The 16149-nt window shown below is 53.3% G+C and overlaps 1 protein-coding gene across 3 annotated transcripts in view; it reads left to right on the forward strand.

Moving 5' to 3' along the window:
* Positions 1 to 1160: 1160 nt before the first annotated feature.
* Positions 1161 to 16149, forward strand: part of MEAK7 (MTOR associated protein, eak-7 homolog) — a 40302-nt gene continuing 25313 nt past the window's right edge. Inside the window, exon 1 of one of the 3 annotated variants that reach the window (XM_030925163.1) lies at positions 1161 to 1181. The gene's annotated coding sequence lies outside the window, so the exon portion shown is untranslated. Of the gene's footprint in view, positions 1182 to 10019; positions 10183 to 13345; positions 15203 to 16149 lie in introns of those variants that run through there. The other 2 variants (XM_010355628.2, XM_030925162.1) reach the window with 2 other exon arrangements.

A 16149-nucleotide genomic window follows, 5' to 3' on the forward strand; every position in this document is an offset into this window, starting at 1 on the left:
AGCTATGTTTGCATTTCAGATAAACAATGAACCCTTTTTTAGTACAATTATGTCTCATGCAATATTGGGGTCTTTTTCTACTAAAAAGTATGTGAAATTCAAACTTAACTGGGCATTTTTTTTTTTTTGACGGGATCTCACTCTGTTGCCCAGGCTGGAGTGCAGTGGTGCGATCATAGCTCATTGCAGGCTTGACCTCCTGGGCTCAAGTGATCCTCCTACCTTAGCCTCCCAAGTAGCTGGGGCCACTGGCTATTCATGAATTTAATATTCATCACCACCATGCCAGACGAATTTTTGTCTGAGATACAAGGTCTCGATGTGTTTTCCAGACTGGTCTCGAACTTCTGGACTAAAGCAATCCTCCTACCTTGGCCTCCCAAAGCATTGGGATTATAGGCATGAGCCACTGCACCCGGCCACCATTCTCTGATTTTTTTTTTTTTTGGCTCTGTCACTCAGGCTGGAGTGCAGTGGCATGATCTTGGCTCACTGCAAGCTCTGCCTCCCGGGGTTAAGCATTTCTCCTCTTTAGCTTCCTGAGTAGCTGGGATTGCAGGAGTGTGTCACCACGCCTGCCTAATTTTTGTATTTTAGTAGAGACGGGGTTTCACCATGTTGGCCAGGCTGGTTTTGAACTTCTGACCTTGGAATCCGCTTACCTCGGCCTCCCAAAGTGCTGCGATTACAGGTGTGAGCCGCTGCACCTGGTTACCTGTATTTTTATTACTGTTGTCTGACTGCCTAATTTGTGAGCCCCTTCCGGATCGGAAGGAGGGAGAGGGCACAGAAAGTTTTCACTTGTCCATTGGGGTGAGATGTTGGCTTCCCATTGGTGCTGTAACAAATTACCCAAAAACTCAGTGGCTGAAGACACATGAATGTGTCTTACAGTCCTGCAGTCAGAAGCCTGAAATCAAGGGGTCAGCAGCGTGGCGTCCTCTCTGGAGGCTCTAGAGGAGATTCCCTCCCCTCTTCCATCTTCAGGGCAGTAGCGTGGCGCTGTTCAGTGCCTCACCCCCCCCGCTTCCATCACATCTCCTCCGGACCCTGAGCCTCCTGTCTTCCCCCATTAGGATTGCTGTGATTGCCTGGGGCCCACCTGGGCAAATCTGGGATAATCGCCTCATTTCAAAGTCCTTAACTCAGGCACATCTGCGAAGTCCTTCTTGCCGTGTCAGGTAACATATGCGCAGGTTCTGGGGATTAGGGCATGGACGTCTTTGGGGGCTGTTCGGCGTCCCACGGGGGTAAGCTGGCTTCAGGCGATCTGTGGCCTGTGTTTCCAGTTGATTTTGAGCTTGTGGTCACTTGTGTGTGTGTGTCCTTTGAGACTCTGCTGCCAGGCTGTGCCTGCTGTAGCCCTCAGCTGGGCAGTGCCTGGCCTTTCACCCTCCTGGTTCACCCTGGGCCCTGGCCCCGCAGCCCCTCACTGCTGAGCTCCTGGTGCTCTGTGGCAGGTCCCCTTCCGCGATGTCTACAGGCTGCTGTGGCCACCTGTCCCAGATGTCCACCTCTGACCTGCTGGGAGGCAGGGCAGTCAGTTCCTGGGAACAGACCTTGTTCTGCTGCCCTGGCCCCTCAACTGCCTCACGTGTGACATGGCCATTGGCTGGAGCTCTTTGAGGGGGGCCACTGAAGCCCCCGAGCCCTGAGAGGCTGACCCTGTACTCGCTCTGAGGGGAAATGGAACTCGGCCCACTAGCAGGTCTCCACAGCCTTGACCCTTTCACCACCATCTATGTGAGGCCTCAAAAAAGTGTGCACTTTCCTTAAAAAACAAAAACAAAAAAACCCAAAAAACTTAGTATAATTCTCATCGCACAAAATTAAGCATTTTGAGGTGTATAATTCCATGACATTGAGGATATGTTCACAATTGCTGCTACTGTTGCCTCTGTCTAGTTCCAAAATATTTTTATTACACCCGAAGGAGACCCCAGAGCCATTATTAGCAGTCACGTCTCGTTCCTCGCGCTCCAGCCCTGGCAACCACAGTCTCCTTTCTCTAAATTTGTCTTTTCTGGACATCTTACGTCAAAGCTACAAAACGTGGTCCTTTGTGTCTGGCTGCTTTCACGTAACATCAGATTTTTATTTTTATTTTTTCTAAAAAAATAAAAAATAATTAAAAAAAATTTTTTTTGAGACAATCTCACTCTGTCACACAGGCTGGAGTGCAGTGGCATGATCTTGGCTCACTGCAACCTCTGCCTCCTGGGTTCAAGCGATTCTCGTGTCTCAGCCTCTTGAGTAGCTAACATTACAGGCGCCTGCCACCACACTCGACTAATTTTTGTATTTTTAGTAGAGACAGGGTTTCACCATGTTGGCCAGACTGGTCTCAAACTCCTGACCTCAGGTGATTCACCTGCCTCGGCCTCCCAAAGTGCTGGGATTACAGGCGTGAGCCACTGCACCCGGCTGTAACATCAGATTTTCAAGGATTATCCACGTTGTAACATGTCAGTGGTTCATTCCTTTTTTTAAATTGCCAAATAATATTCCATTGTGTGGATGTACCATATCTTGTTTATCCATTCTTCAGATGGACTTTTATCTTTTTTCCACTTTCGGCTTGTGAACAGTGCTGCTTGAACATCCATGTACTAGTGTATGTTTGAATACAGGTTTTCAGCTTTGTGGTGTGTGTATCTAGGCGTGGGACTGCTGGTCCTATGCTAACTCTGTTTAACTTTGGCACCGTTTCACGAGCGTTGCAGGAGGAGACAACTACTTCCTCTCCAACACTTGTTATTTTAAAAACTTTAGCCCTCTTAGGCCAGGCATGGTGGCTCATGCCTGTAATCCCAACACTCTGGGAGGTCAAGGTGGGAGGATCGCTTGAGGCCAGGAGTTCAAGACCAGCCTGGGCAACATCGTGAGGCCTTGTCTCTACAAAAAATAAAAATAATCTGGTGTGATGGGGTGCCCCAGTGGTTCCAGCTACTTAGGAGGCTGAGGTGGGAGGGTGGCTTGAGCCACCTCAGGCATGGTGGCTCATGCCTGTAATCCCAACACTCTGGGAGGTCGAGGTTGCAGTGAGCTGAGCTGTGATTGCACCACTGTACTCCAGACTGGGCGATAGAACAAGACCCTGTCTCAAAAACAAAGTAAAAACGTTAGCCATACTAGTGGGTGAGCCATACATTTATTTTTGATTTTTGAGTTTTGACTTTGAAATGTTGCATGTGGTCCAGCAAGCACTGCACAGTACAATAACTGCCCGCCACAAGTGGCCATTCAAACTGAAAATGAGAATAAGTTCAATAAAATGAACTCGACTTCCCCTGCTGCACAGGCCAGCATGGCTCCCGGCTCCAAGCTCACGGCACAGATGGATCACTGCCCCCCCACCGAGTACTGCTGGAGGCTGCTGGTGGTGCCTTCCGGGGGCACAGCTGCTCCTGTGTTTGCTGCTTGGTGGTGGCCTCCTAACAGCCTTACCCACAAGGTGGTCCATGCAGCCCAAACTTTGGGGTTCCAGAGATGGAGAGTCAAGGGCAAGGAGCGCATGGGGAAGAGAGAGTGGAGGTTCAGCCTCAATGGGGGCCCGGTGGTGGCTCAGTCCTTCTGTGGAGGTGTCAAACGTGGACTTGGAAAATTGGGCAGGGCTGTCGCTAGCAGAGGCACTGCTGTGGATGGCAGGACCAGCCTGGTCAGGACCCCCGGGAGCCAAGGAGGGTTCAATGCCCAAAGCCAGCATAAAAAAACAAACTGGTGCCCAGGGGACAGCTGGACAGCCCATGGACATCCCAGGGAGCAGCAGCTGGTTGAAATAGCATGATGTATATTCTTAAAAGAGACAGTCTCACTTTATATGCAAAATGTCAAGTAATATAAATATCTTATTTAAAAAAAACTGAGAATAGCCAGGTGCGGTGACTCATGCCTGTAATCCCAGCACTTTGGGAGGCTAAGGCGAGTGGATCACCTAAGGTCAGGAGTTCGAGACCAGCTTGGCCAACATGGTGAAACCCCCCCCCCCCCACTAAAAATTACAAAAATTAGGCGGGGCGCGGTGGCTCAAGCCTGTAATCCCAGCACTTTGGGAGGCCGAGACGGGCGGATCACGAGGTCAGGAGATGGAGACCATCCTGGCTAACACGGTGAAACCCCGTCTCTACTAAAAAAATACAAAAAAACTAGCCGGGCGAGGTGGCGGGTGCCTGTAGTCCCAGCTACTCGGGAGGCTGAGGCAGGAGAATGGCGTGAACCCGGGAGGCGGAGCTTGCAGTGAGCTGAGATCCGGCCATTGCACTCCAGCCTGGGCGACAGAGCGAGACTCCGTCTCAAAAAAAAAAAAAATAGATGGGTGTGGTGGTCCATGCCTGTCATCCCAGCTACTCGGGAGGCTGAGGCAGGAGAATCGCTTGAAGCAGTGAGCCGAGATTGCGCCATTGCCCTCCAGCCTGGGCAACAAGAGCGAAACTCCATCAAAAACAGAAACACAGTAACTTTCCAAGCAGGCAGGTGGGCAGATTGGAGTGTAGGCTGTTTCTGGAGGCTTTGGCCACGAGGTGGCGCCACCTCGGTAGCTCTCAAATAGCGCTGCTCTGCATTTGCGCCTGTGGTTTTCTTTGGTTTTCTGGGGGATTTTGTTTCGTTTTTTTTTTTTCTTTTTTCTTTTTTTCTTTTTACAGTATCTCACTCTCCTGCCCAGGCTGGAGTGCAGTGGTGTAATCACGGCTCACTGCAGCCTCGACCTCCTAGGCTCAAGCGATCCTCCTGCCTCAGCTCCCCGAGTAGCTGGGACTACGGGTGTGCCATACCACACCCAGCCAAGTTTTTGATTTTTGTAGAGATGGGGTCTCACTATGTTGCCTAGGCTGGCACATCGGCTCCAGTTTGCTCCTGCGGGCCCCCAGTGCCTGCACCTGAGAGGCTACCATGGCTGTCCATCCTTGGTGTGCCTCAGCCTACAAAAAACTGTTGCTCTGTCAAAAGTGCCACTGCCTCGGATGGCAGTGAAAAAGACACACCTGGTTGATGTGTGCAGGAAGTACAGGGGTGTAGAGGCTGGAAACAGGGTCCAGTCCTTCATGTCTAAAGGCCCGTGTGTCTTGGGCATCAGGAACCTTGGCTGCAGGTGACAGGCACCTAACTCTAAGAAACCGAGGTGAAGAGCTGGGGCTGCTCACTTGTGTCATTGGCATCCAGGGCTGGGGGTACCCTGGCTCTAGACCCGTTAGTCTGTGGAGCTGCTTCTCCTGGGACATCGGCCTCGGATGTCAGAGCAATTTCTTGGTGAGGGGCCCTACCTTGTGCACTGTCACCAGCCAGGCCTGCTGCCCTCAGGCAGAAAGCCTTCTATTTTTGTTGCAGCTTAAACAATAAGAGATGTCCAGCCAGGTGTGGTGGCTAACCCCTGTAATTCCAGCACTTCGGGAGGCCGAGGCAGGCAGATAACCTGAGGTGAGGAGTTTAAGAGCAGCCTGGCCAATATGGTGAAACCCTGTCTGTACTAAAAATACAAAAATTAGCTGGGTGTGGTGGCGGGTGCCTGTAATCCCAGCTAATTGGGAGGTTGAGGCAGAAGAATCACTTGAACCCGGGAGGTGTAGGTTGCAGCAAGCCGAGATCGCACCATACGCTCCAGCCTGGGCGACAGAGTGAGACTCTGTCTCCAAAAAAAAAAAAAAAAAAGCAAAAAGGATATCTGGTTGGCAGGAGGTGAGGACACCCGGATGGGCAGGCCATCCAGCCCTGACCAGCTGATGTTGGAACCAGGGAGCTCCCCAAAGGCTGGCACAGCTGGGTGGGCACACGACAGGTGCTGTCATCCTGTGTCCCTGAATCAGGGTGACCGGCTGAGACTCCAGCCTTCCCGTCGTTGGCTGGAATTCACCGGCTGAGCACGGCTACGCTCAGTGCGGAGCTCTTCTTGGCAGGTGCTGGCGCTGCTGTTGCATAATCAGGCTGGAGTCAAAATGACATCACTGCAAGTGGCCACCCTATCCTTTCCTTCTTGCAACAGATATTTATTGGCACCCACCAGGTGCCAGGCACTTGGCTCTGTATTAAGGCAAAGCTGGCAGGTGTGTTTACTAGGAGCCTGCATTCTGGGAGGGTGGGGGTGGGGGGGAGAAGAGGAAAAAACACAGCAAAATAAAACAATGGTGGAGAGCAGCGAGGGCCGCAAAAGCTGATCAGGAAAGCGCAAGCAGGAAGCAGACAGGCAGGGAGGCCTGAGTGTGGTGGAGGCAGGCCTCCCGTGAGCCCAAACCTGGAAGGTGAGAAGGGTAGGGCCAGGCTGCAATCTGGTGGTGCCCCGCCCAGGGAGGAGCAAGAAAAAAAGGCTTCTCTTGAGTGCCGGCAGAAGGGCCGGAGGAGATTACCCCTGCCCCCACCAGTGAGATTAGAAATCGGGTGGCAGGTGAGATTCGAAGTTAGGCGAGACCTTGTGAACCATGGCAAGATGCCTTTGAAGGGCTTTCAGAAGTGGGGTAATGTGATTTTCTGTCACTCTAGTGACTGAGTTGGAGAGCGGCAGGCTGCAAGGGAGGCAGCCATGGAGGTGGGAGGCCAGGGGTGGTCCAGGCCGGCCACCTATTGGAGGGAGAGGGAGGAGGCAGAGGGTAAAGACTCCTCCCCACCACTTCCTCACAGCAGCTATGAAGCCCTGTGCCACCATCACCTCACAGCGTAGCAGCTTCATGGAGTCCCTGTCAACTGGCACCTGTGGGCTGGAGGACAGCCTGTACGTACTCTGATTACTGACATGAGTTCTTCCCTGGGGCGTCTTGGGTTCCACCGGCAAGTACAATGTCCACTGAGGGCTGACCCCATGAGGTCTTTGAAAACCAGAGGCTCCATCCTCCCAATCCATAGAAATGGCCGCAGAATGATCAAACCAGGTTACTTCCACAGCAGCGAGTGTGCCGCACCAGGAAAAGCCCCGGACTCAGACTTGGGGCCCAGAGTCCCTGCACTCCAGCTGTGCATCCCTGGAAAAGTCACTTCTCTGAACCCCACTGTTTTGATGACGGGAGCAATGCCTCCCCTCCAGGGGTGTTGGGAGGGTGGTGCTGGATTCTGATGAAAAGGCTTGGAGAGGCAGCAGAGCCTTGACGCAAGAAAGGAAAATGTTCAGATGGCCCCTGAGTTATTTTCAAGCCTAGAGGTTCCTGTTTGTATCTTTAAATCCCACCTCTTGCTTTGCTGGTACCCTGACCCTCAACCCTTCCAATGTCCTTGTTTTTTTCCCTTATCTAACCCACAGCCACCCCCTCCCTAACCATCCCTCTCCCCTCAATGTACCCGTCATGCCCCACTTCTTCGGCAAGTGGGGACTGAGTGCTAGAGGTGGAGCATGCGGAGGTCAGAGGCTCTTGGTGCTGGGTCACCACTGCCTGGCATAGTGCTTGGCACGTAGTAGGTGTGCAGTAGGTATTTGCAAACCGTAGAGACAAGTGCCGCCCAGTGGTCTTACAGTTGTGCCAGCCCAACTAGCCTGACACCACCAGCATGGAGTCCATAGTCTGACAGTCAGGCCTGTTCATCTGTGGCCCCAGGGAACCCTGGGCAGCTCAAGGGACACAGGTAAAGAGAGTGTTCCTAGGATCTTGTAGAAGGGTGGAGCTCAGGTGAGGTTTAGATGAAGCAGTCTTTTTTTTTTTTTTGAGGCTGAGTCTTGTCATGTCGCCCAGGCTAGAGTGCAGTGGCGCCATCTCAGTTCACTACAACCTCCACCTCCAGGTTCGAGTGATTCTCCTGCCTCAGCCTCCCGAGTAGCTGGGACTACAGGCACCCACCACCATGCCCAGCTAATTTTGCACTTTTTAAGAAGAGACTGGGTTTCATCCTGGTTTTACCAGGCTGGTCTAGAGCTCCAGACCTCAGGTAATCCACCCACCTCAGCCTCCCACAGTGCTGGGATTACAGGTGCCTGTCACCATGCCTGGCTAATTTTTGTATTTTTAGTAGAGACAGGGTTTCACCATGTTGGCCAGGATGGTCTTGAACTCCTGACCTCAGGTGATCCACCAGCCTTCGCCTCCCAAAGTGCTGGGATCACAGGCGTAGATGAGGCAGGCTTCTGACAGGCTTAGAACAAGGCTAGGTGCGAGGCACGCAGCATCAGGCCTGGTCTGCAAAGAGGCTCCTGTTTTTTTGGGCATCCCCAGGTTGTGATAGTTAAGGAATACTGAGCCTGGAAGTGGACTGTTGGGGGATCTTCCTCCAGGTTGGAAACCCAAGCTGCTTCCATATCAAAGTGACTTACATCCTCCAGGGAGGAGCAGGCTGTTTACTTCTTACTGATAGGATTTCAGATAGCAAAGTTCTTGCAAATCGGTGATTTGAGAGAGCAAAGTTCCTCCGTGAGTAGGAAAACTGTTGTCCTCAAAGATGGGGCCATTGTGACATGCGATAGCTGCTGCAGCGTGTCCTTGAAAACGAAGGTTCCTTGTTAACTTTGCGGCTGGTTTTATCTGAGCCTGTTATTCCAGCCTGATGAGTGGTCAGCTGGATGTTTGTTGTTGCGGTGTTAAGGGCCTCGCTGTGTTACCCAGGCTGGAATGCAGTGGCACAGTCACAGTTCACTGCAGCCAACCTTCCAGGGTCACGTGATCCTCCCTCCTCAGTCTCTTGAGTAGCTGGGACTACAGATGTGCACTACCCCATCCAGCTAGTTTTTTTTTGTAGGGATGGGGTTTTGTCATGTTACCCAGGCTGGTCTCCAACTCCTGAGCTCAAGCAGTCCGCCTGCCTCACCAGGTGGATTTTTCTAGTCCCACTGTGGCGGATGAGCTGCAGGAAGGAAGGAGGCCATTACTGCCCTCCAGCCTGGGAGTCCTGGGGACGTGGAGGGGAGCGGGCGGATGGAGGGCACATCCTAGAAGTCAGATGTGAGCACTCAGACATGGGGAGAGAGTGGGGAGGCTGCGTCCACAGTGACTCCGGGTCTCTGACTCAGGCTGTGGAAGGGGAGATGATGCACCGAGGCAGGAGGTAAGCTCAGTTCTGGAGGAAAGAGGCTGAGTTTGAGGCCCTGGTGAAACAGCCTCGTGCAGATACCTGATAAGTGCGCGGTGTTGGCGGGCAAGGTCACAGTTTTCCAGGTTGGAAAACCAGCAGGTCATGCAGGGGAGAGAGCCGGTACCGCGGACATGTGGGAGCTGAATCTGCAGGAAGGTGGCCCCCAGGGAGGATGCGTGGGGTGGAAAGAGTAGAGAGAAGCCGAAAAACTCCAGAGCAGAAGCCAGAAGGGCCCAGGGAAGACCACCAGCGACAGCGAGCGAGCCAGGGCCAGGAATGGGTGCCGGGGTGCCCACGAGAGAGCTCTGAGAGCACGATCACCAAGCACCAAACGCTGCCTGCGGGGACCCAAAGCACCCCTTGGATGTAGTGACCAGGCCCCCGGGACCAGGTTTCGGAGGGTTTGGGAAGGAACGAGCTGAAGAAGTAGGGTGACAGGTTCAGACGTCTTGGAGTGAAGAGGGACCAGCTGAAGCGGGGCAAGTGGGGTGGAGGGAGTCTGTTTAGCCAGGCTGTGGAGCTGGCGCCTGATGGCTGCCGGGAAGGACCTGGTGCCAGGGAAGAGCAAGAGGCAGGGGCAGGCGGCAGAGGGGAGGCCCGAGGGGAGGCGGTCCCAAGGCTCCAGGCCAGGACCAGCAGGCCGGGGAGTCGGGGGACAGTTGCCTGGGGCCCATGAGGCTGTACTGTGGAGGCCTCTGCAGGGTAGAGTCCCGCCTCCTCTCGGCTGTGTCCACATGGGCCACTCTACTCCCCCGGGGTGCCTTCACCCCCAAGCTCAGCCTCTCCCCCAGGATCTCCCACACGCTGGCTGCTCCGCTCCAGCGCCCAGCCCCGACACCCCTTCTCCCCAGGTACCACTGCTGGCCCTAGGCGCTGCCAGGCCTGAGTCATCAGCCACACTCTCCAGGCGGCGCCTGGGTAAGCACGCAGCTGGACCGGATTCCCGGGCCTGCAGCCGCTCCTCCCGCAGACCGCGGCCCCGCCCCTCCGCCCCACCCACCAGGTTCGGCCCATTCCCTGTGAGGTGCGTCACCGTTGGCTGACTCATCTATTGGGTTCCGCCCCACTCCTCTGCTTCCACGATTGGGGCAAATGACTGCCCCTCAGCAGTGTTGCCTGGCAACGGGGAAGGGGCGGTTCCTGAGAGGAAGCCGTGGGCTGCTGGATCCCACCAAGCAGGATAGCACCAGGAAGCCCGGCAGGGTAGGTACCTGGGCTGAGGGCCGCGGTGAGCTGACCCGGAGGCACAGGCCCAGCTGAGGTGGGGACTGGAGCAGACGGGTCCAGAGTAGGCCTGGGCCCTGCCCCTCCCTGGCCTCCCACGCCTCTCCAGGCCATCGGGTCGGGGGAGGGAGAGGTGAAGGCTGCAGGGAGGTGAGGGGTAGGGACAGCTGGGAGGGATGGAGGGAGGGTCCCCTGGGGAGATCAGAATCACCCTGCACCTCCCGCTATTCATGTGGTCAAGGTAAGAGGGTGGGGAGGTGTCTCCCCAAGGGTTAAGGCCAGCCGTGTTGAAGGGGGATTCAGAGCCTGTGTAGACGTGGAAAGGGAGCGGTGCCTCCGCGGAGGAGGCCAGTCTGGGGTAGACACTGAAGTGTGTGTGGAGGGTGTCTTCCTTCTTGTATTCTGACCACACCCGTCTGGGCTTTTCCAGGACAGTGAGCTAATAACTGTTGCCAGGCCATGTAGGTGGCCTGCGCAGTACAGGTCACCTTCTGGCCCACTGGAACTCCTTGCCCAGACTCAAGCTGCCCCTTTGCACAAGAGCCTCTGGGCTCTGAGACACAGACAGGACTTTGAAGCCTGTCCTGATGAGGCAGTTGGAATCTCCCCAGCTTGTAGGGGTACAGAGGGCCCCTTGTGTGGCTCTAGAGATGCGGGGCCCTTGGAGTAGAGAGTTGGGGCTTGGGAGGCAGGGTGGGAAGCAGCCGTGTAACAGCCTGTTGGAGAAGCTCTGAGCAGGAGGTGACTGAGCCACTCCTAGGATACTAGTGGGAACCATGGGGGCCATCCTGCAGACAATCCGCCCTTGTCCACCCCTCTATCACGGAGGCACAGCAACCTTCTGTTCCTTCCGAGCAGGGCAGTTTCTCTTGTTCCAAGACAAGAACTCAAGGAGCCATTCTCTGTTGTCTTGGGCCCATTATTCTGTCCAGTATACCTCCAGTAAGCAGAGCAAATGCCCTGGGTTACCGTATTTAATCTTCTCAATCTTACGTTAAATAAATTACTTGATGATGCTTATTAAAAGCACATTAATTATTCAAGACCATTGCAATGGGTGTAGGGACCACAGCAATAGGATTTTGTAGTAAAGGAGAGAGATTGGGCTCAACTCTGAGTATAGCATGGGCAAGTGGGAAACCAGGGAACAGGGTGGGGATCGGTAGATGGAAAATGACTAAGGAAACATCAGGGTGGTAAGGTGGATTCTGGGTAAGCTGACCTAACAGATTCTTACTGAAGCTAGGCTGGGGTGATCAGACATCACCTAGAGTGAGCTCGTCCAACCTGTGGGCCGTATGTGGCCCAAGATGGCTTTGAATGACACCCAGTGCAAATTCATAAGCTTTCTTAAAACATGAGGTTTTTTTGCCTATATATGTAGATATATGAGCTTATCAGTTATCATTAGTGTTAGTGGGTTTTATGTGTGGCCCAAGACAGTTCTTCCAGTGTGCCCCAGGGAAGCTGAAAGATTAGATATCCCTGACCTAAGCTTTAAACCTGGTTAGATTGCAAGTGAACAGATAATGGTGATCAAATACCAAGGATGGGTGGTTTTCTTTCTTTCTTTCATTTTTTTTTTTTTTTTTTTTTTTTTTTTTTGCTAAAGCCAGATTTTACACAGAAGGACACAGATGGGCCTAGCAGCCTGACTAAGGTCTGGTCAAACAAAAAATCTTTGTCACTTATTATGGGCTGCTGAGACTTTTGTTTTTATTTTTTTGAGACAGGGTCTCGCTCTGTCACTTAGGCTGGAGTGCAGTGTTGTAATCTTGGCTCACTGTGACCTCTCCCTCCGGGTTCAAGTGATCTTCCCACCTCAGCCTCCTGAATAGCTGGGACTACAGGCACATGCCACCACACCCGGCTAAGTTTTGTATTTTTGACAGAGACGAAGTCTCACTGTGTTGCTCAGGCTGGTCTCAAACTCCTGGCCTCAAATGATTCTCCCAAAGTTCTGGGATTATAGGCCTGAGCCACTGTACCTGGCTTCCATTTTGTTCCACTGCCCCACATCCTCAGAAGCCAGGTTTTCCCTGGTTTATCCTTGTCTTTATCCCTACTGATGTCTGAGATGGACACTTCCTTGTTGTGAGGCCATCCTGTGCACTGTAGGATTTTTAGCAGCATCCCTGGCCTCTGCCTGCTAGATGCCAGCGGCACTCCCCTGCCCAGTTGTGACAACCACACGCTTTTCGAGTCATTGCCAAATGTCCCCTGGGGGACAAAACTGCCCCCAGTTGAGCTCCACTGGTATAAGCATCCTTGACGTGCGCTCTCAGCACCAGCGTGCATTGTTTTTTTTTTTTTTTTGAGACAGAGTTTCACTCTTGTTGCCCAGGCTGCAGTGCAGTGGCGTGATCTCAGCTCCCCACAACCGCCGCCCCCCCGGGTTCAAGCAATTCTCCTGCCTCGGCCTCCCAAGTAGCTGGGATTCCAGGCATGCACCACCACACCCGGCTAATTTTGTATTTTTAGTAGAGATGGGGTTTCTCCATGTTGGTCAGGCTAGTCTCGAACTCCCAGCCTCAGGTGATCCACCCACCTTGGCCTCCCAAAGTGCTGGGATTACACATGAGCCACCGCGCCCGGCGTGCCTTGTCCTTTAGGAGAACTTGATACAAGGGAACCCACAGAGGTCTCACGGCCAAGGTAGGGTTGTGTTCTACACAACTTGGCAGGGAAGAGGCCACCCCATGTACCAAGGTGTACTCTGAAAGTCCCGTGACACCAAGAAAACTTGCCAGGGACTGAAAGCTCAGGAACTTGGATTTAGAGAGAGAAGAATGCATTAAAGGCCTTCATGTCCTCCTCCAGATTAATTAGATGTCTGGCCTGATGAAAGAGATTGAGGCGCGAGGATGGATGAACTGTGGAACACTTTGTATCATTGCCATTTCTTTTTTTCTTTTTTCTTTTCTTTTCTTTTTTTTTGAGATGCAGTCGCCCAGGCTGGTGTGCAATGGCACGATCTCGACTCACTGCAACCTCTGCCTCCCGGGTTCAAGCGATTCTCCTGCCTCAACCTCCTGAGTAGCTGGAATTATAGGCGTGTGCCACCACGCCTGGCTAATTTTGTATTTTTAGTGGAGATGGGGTTTCTCCATGTTGGTTAGGCTGATCTCAAACTCCCGACCCCAGGTGATCTGCCCGCCTCGGCCTCCCAAAGTGCTGGGATTACAGGTGTGAGCCACTGTGCCTGGCCAACCATTGCCATTTCTTTATCTTGCCTGGCACAGGGCTCTCAAAGGAGACAGCCTGTCCTTGAGCCATTCTGAGATGTGTCCCTTCACCAGCACTCTGCAGGCACTAAGAATGGCAGTGCCGGGGACAACGCTGTGTTCTTAGGGGCTGCCCACCTTCCCACCTCCCTGGCACCAGCCCTGGGGTTCCTACCGGGGGGCTCTCACACACCCTCCTCTCTCCTGCTTGAAAAACTGGCGTTGCCAGCCTGGCTCTGCGTCCAAGCCTTTGCTGTCATCTCCTGGGCCTGCGCTGGTTTGCACTGCTTCTGTGCATTTCTAGGCTCCTGTCCTGCCTGTTGGCATTTGCCCAGCCCTGTACCTTTCTCCTGGCCGTCTGGGGACGGTGGGCGCTGGCCAGGCTGCACCCTGCTACTGTTCTCCGACCACAGTCGGGGAGCCTGTTTCTGGTGGAAAGGGGGAGTTGCAGTGGGATGGAAGTGAGGGGCTGGGTGGAGTCAGGCCAGGGCCCTCTTGCGCTGCAGCCCTCTGCTGCCCTCCCCCACGTGCCCCGAGTTCCACCCTCACCTCCCCATGCTCTTGCCTGTGCCCTTTGCATGCTGTTCCCACTTCCTGGTGAGCCACCTGTGAGTCTCTCAAGACCCAGCTGGAATGTGACCTTTGGGACCTTTTCCACTCTTGACTCTTCTTGTTATACCCCCAGGCCACACCCGTCCCCATGCCCTTGTCTCTGTTTCCTCTCTTTTTGAGACGAGTCTCACTCGCCACCCAGGCTGGTGTGCAGTGGCATGATCTCGGCTCACTGCAACTTCCGCCACCTGGGTTCAACCAATTCTCCTGCCTCAGCCTCCCAAGTAGCTGGGATTACAGGTGCACAGCACCACACCTGGCTAATTTTTTGTATTTTTAGTGGAGACGGGATTTCACGTCGTTGGCCAGCCTTGTTTGGAACTCCTGACTTCAGGAGGTGGTGTGGCCCACCTTGCAGCCTCTTAGAGTTGAAGCAGAGGGTGGGTCTGCTTTGTTTTGGCTGCTTGGGCTGTGTCCTTGCAGCGCCCAGACTCAGCTGGCACAGCCCCTCTGTCTCCGAGCTGGGTCAGTCAGTGCGGCCCCTCTGTCTCGGAGCTGGGTCAGCCGGCGCAGCCCTCTGTCTCAGAGCTGGGGACAGCCCTCTGCCGCTGGACATTGAGTCCTGGCTGGAAGTTTTCCTTCTGGGCTCTCCTGCTGCTGCAAAACTTGAGCAGTAGAAGCCGTGAGATCAGATGGGGCATGGGTGAGAGAGCCCCATCTGATCTCAGGGGTCGGTAAGCCCCTGTTTCCAGCCTGTCTCTGCAAAGTGTACCTCCGTCCCCTTCCAAGGAGCCCTCCACTAGAGACTTCCTGTGCAGGGGGCACATGACCAGTGAGGCCTGTCAAAGGTCCATGCGCTGCAAGGATGGCTGTCATATAAAAGGCAGAGAAATAACTCGCTTTAGTGGGGGTGTGGTGAGACTGGAAGCTCATGCTTTGCTGATGGGAATATAAAGTGGGGAGCACTCTGGTGGCCCCTCGGAATGTTAAACATAGAATTACCATGTGACCCAGCAAGTCCACCTCTAGGTGTCGACACTGGAAATTGGAACAGAGGGACTGAGGTACTCAGATGTTCATTGCAGCACTATTCATAATAGCCGGAAGTGGAAACAGCCCCAGCGTCCGTCAGCTAATGATGGATAGGCAAAGTGTGGTCCATCCATACAACGAAATACTAATCAGCCGTAAAAAGTGGAATGCTGACCCACGCTACAACGTAGGTAGGCCTCAAAAACGTGATGCTAAATGAAAAGAGACAATCATAAAGGGCCACATATCATATAATTCCATTTATTATTTTTTTAGAGATGAGGTCTTGCCCTTTTACCCAGGCTGGAGTGCAGTGGCATGATCATAGCTCACTGCAGCCTTGACCTCCTGGGCTCACGCGATCCTCCCACCTCAGCCTTTAGAGCAGCTAGGACTGTAAGCACATGCCACTGTGCCTGGCTAATTTTTACATTTTTAGTGGGGGTGAGGTCTTGCTGTGTTGCTCAGGCTGGTCTCAAACTCCTGGGCTCGAGTGATTCTCCTGCCTTGGCCTCCCAAAGTGCTGGGATTACAGGTGTGAGCCACCGCGCCTGGCCATATAATTTCATTTATATGAAACACCCAGAATACAGAAATGCATTGGGACAGAAAGTAGACGGGTGATGACCAGGGCATGTGGGAGGGAGGAATGAGAGGAAATTGCTCATGCACAGGGTTTCCTCAGAGGGTGATGAAAATGTTTTTGAACTGTGAGGGTTGCACCATATTGTGAATGTGCTAAATGCCACGGTACACTTTAAAACGGTTAATTTTATGTTATGTGAATGTCATATCAATAAAAAGAAGAGAGATCCTGACTACCCTGTTATCCCTTGAGGGTGTGAAGTGTCAGGTGTTGGTGCGCACCATGACTCATGCCCCACCCTACTAGCATGGGCTTTCCCCCTTTGGCTAAATACCTTGGGGGATAATTTACTGTTGCAGTGACTTTGTTTATCGAGGTGTCTGTGTGGGAGAAGGTGGTTGTCTCTCCAGCAGTCTCATTGACACTGGGTTTCCGGAAAAAGTCCAGGGCCGGGAACTAAGTCACAGCACCTTTTACCTCTTGAGAGATTTTGTTTTCGTTTCTAACCATGCTTTTTTGTTTGAATCCCCTGATTTACTGGTGCTTGACTTA

Source organism: Rhinopithecus roxellana, chromosome 20 (genome assembly GCF_007565055.1).
Source record: "Rhinopithecus roxellana isolate Shanxi Qingling chromosome 20, ASM756505v1, whole genome shotgun sequence".
Classification (NCBI taxonomy): domain Eukaryota; kingdom Metazoa; phylum Chordata; class Mammalia; order Primates; family Cercopithecidae; genus Rhinopithecus; species Rhinopithecus roxellana.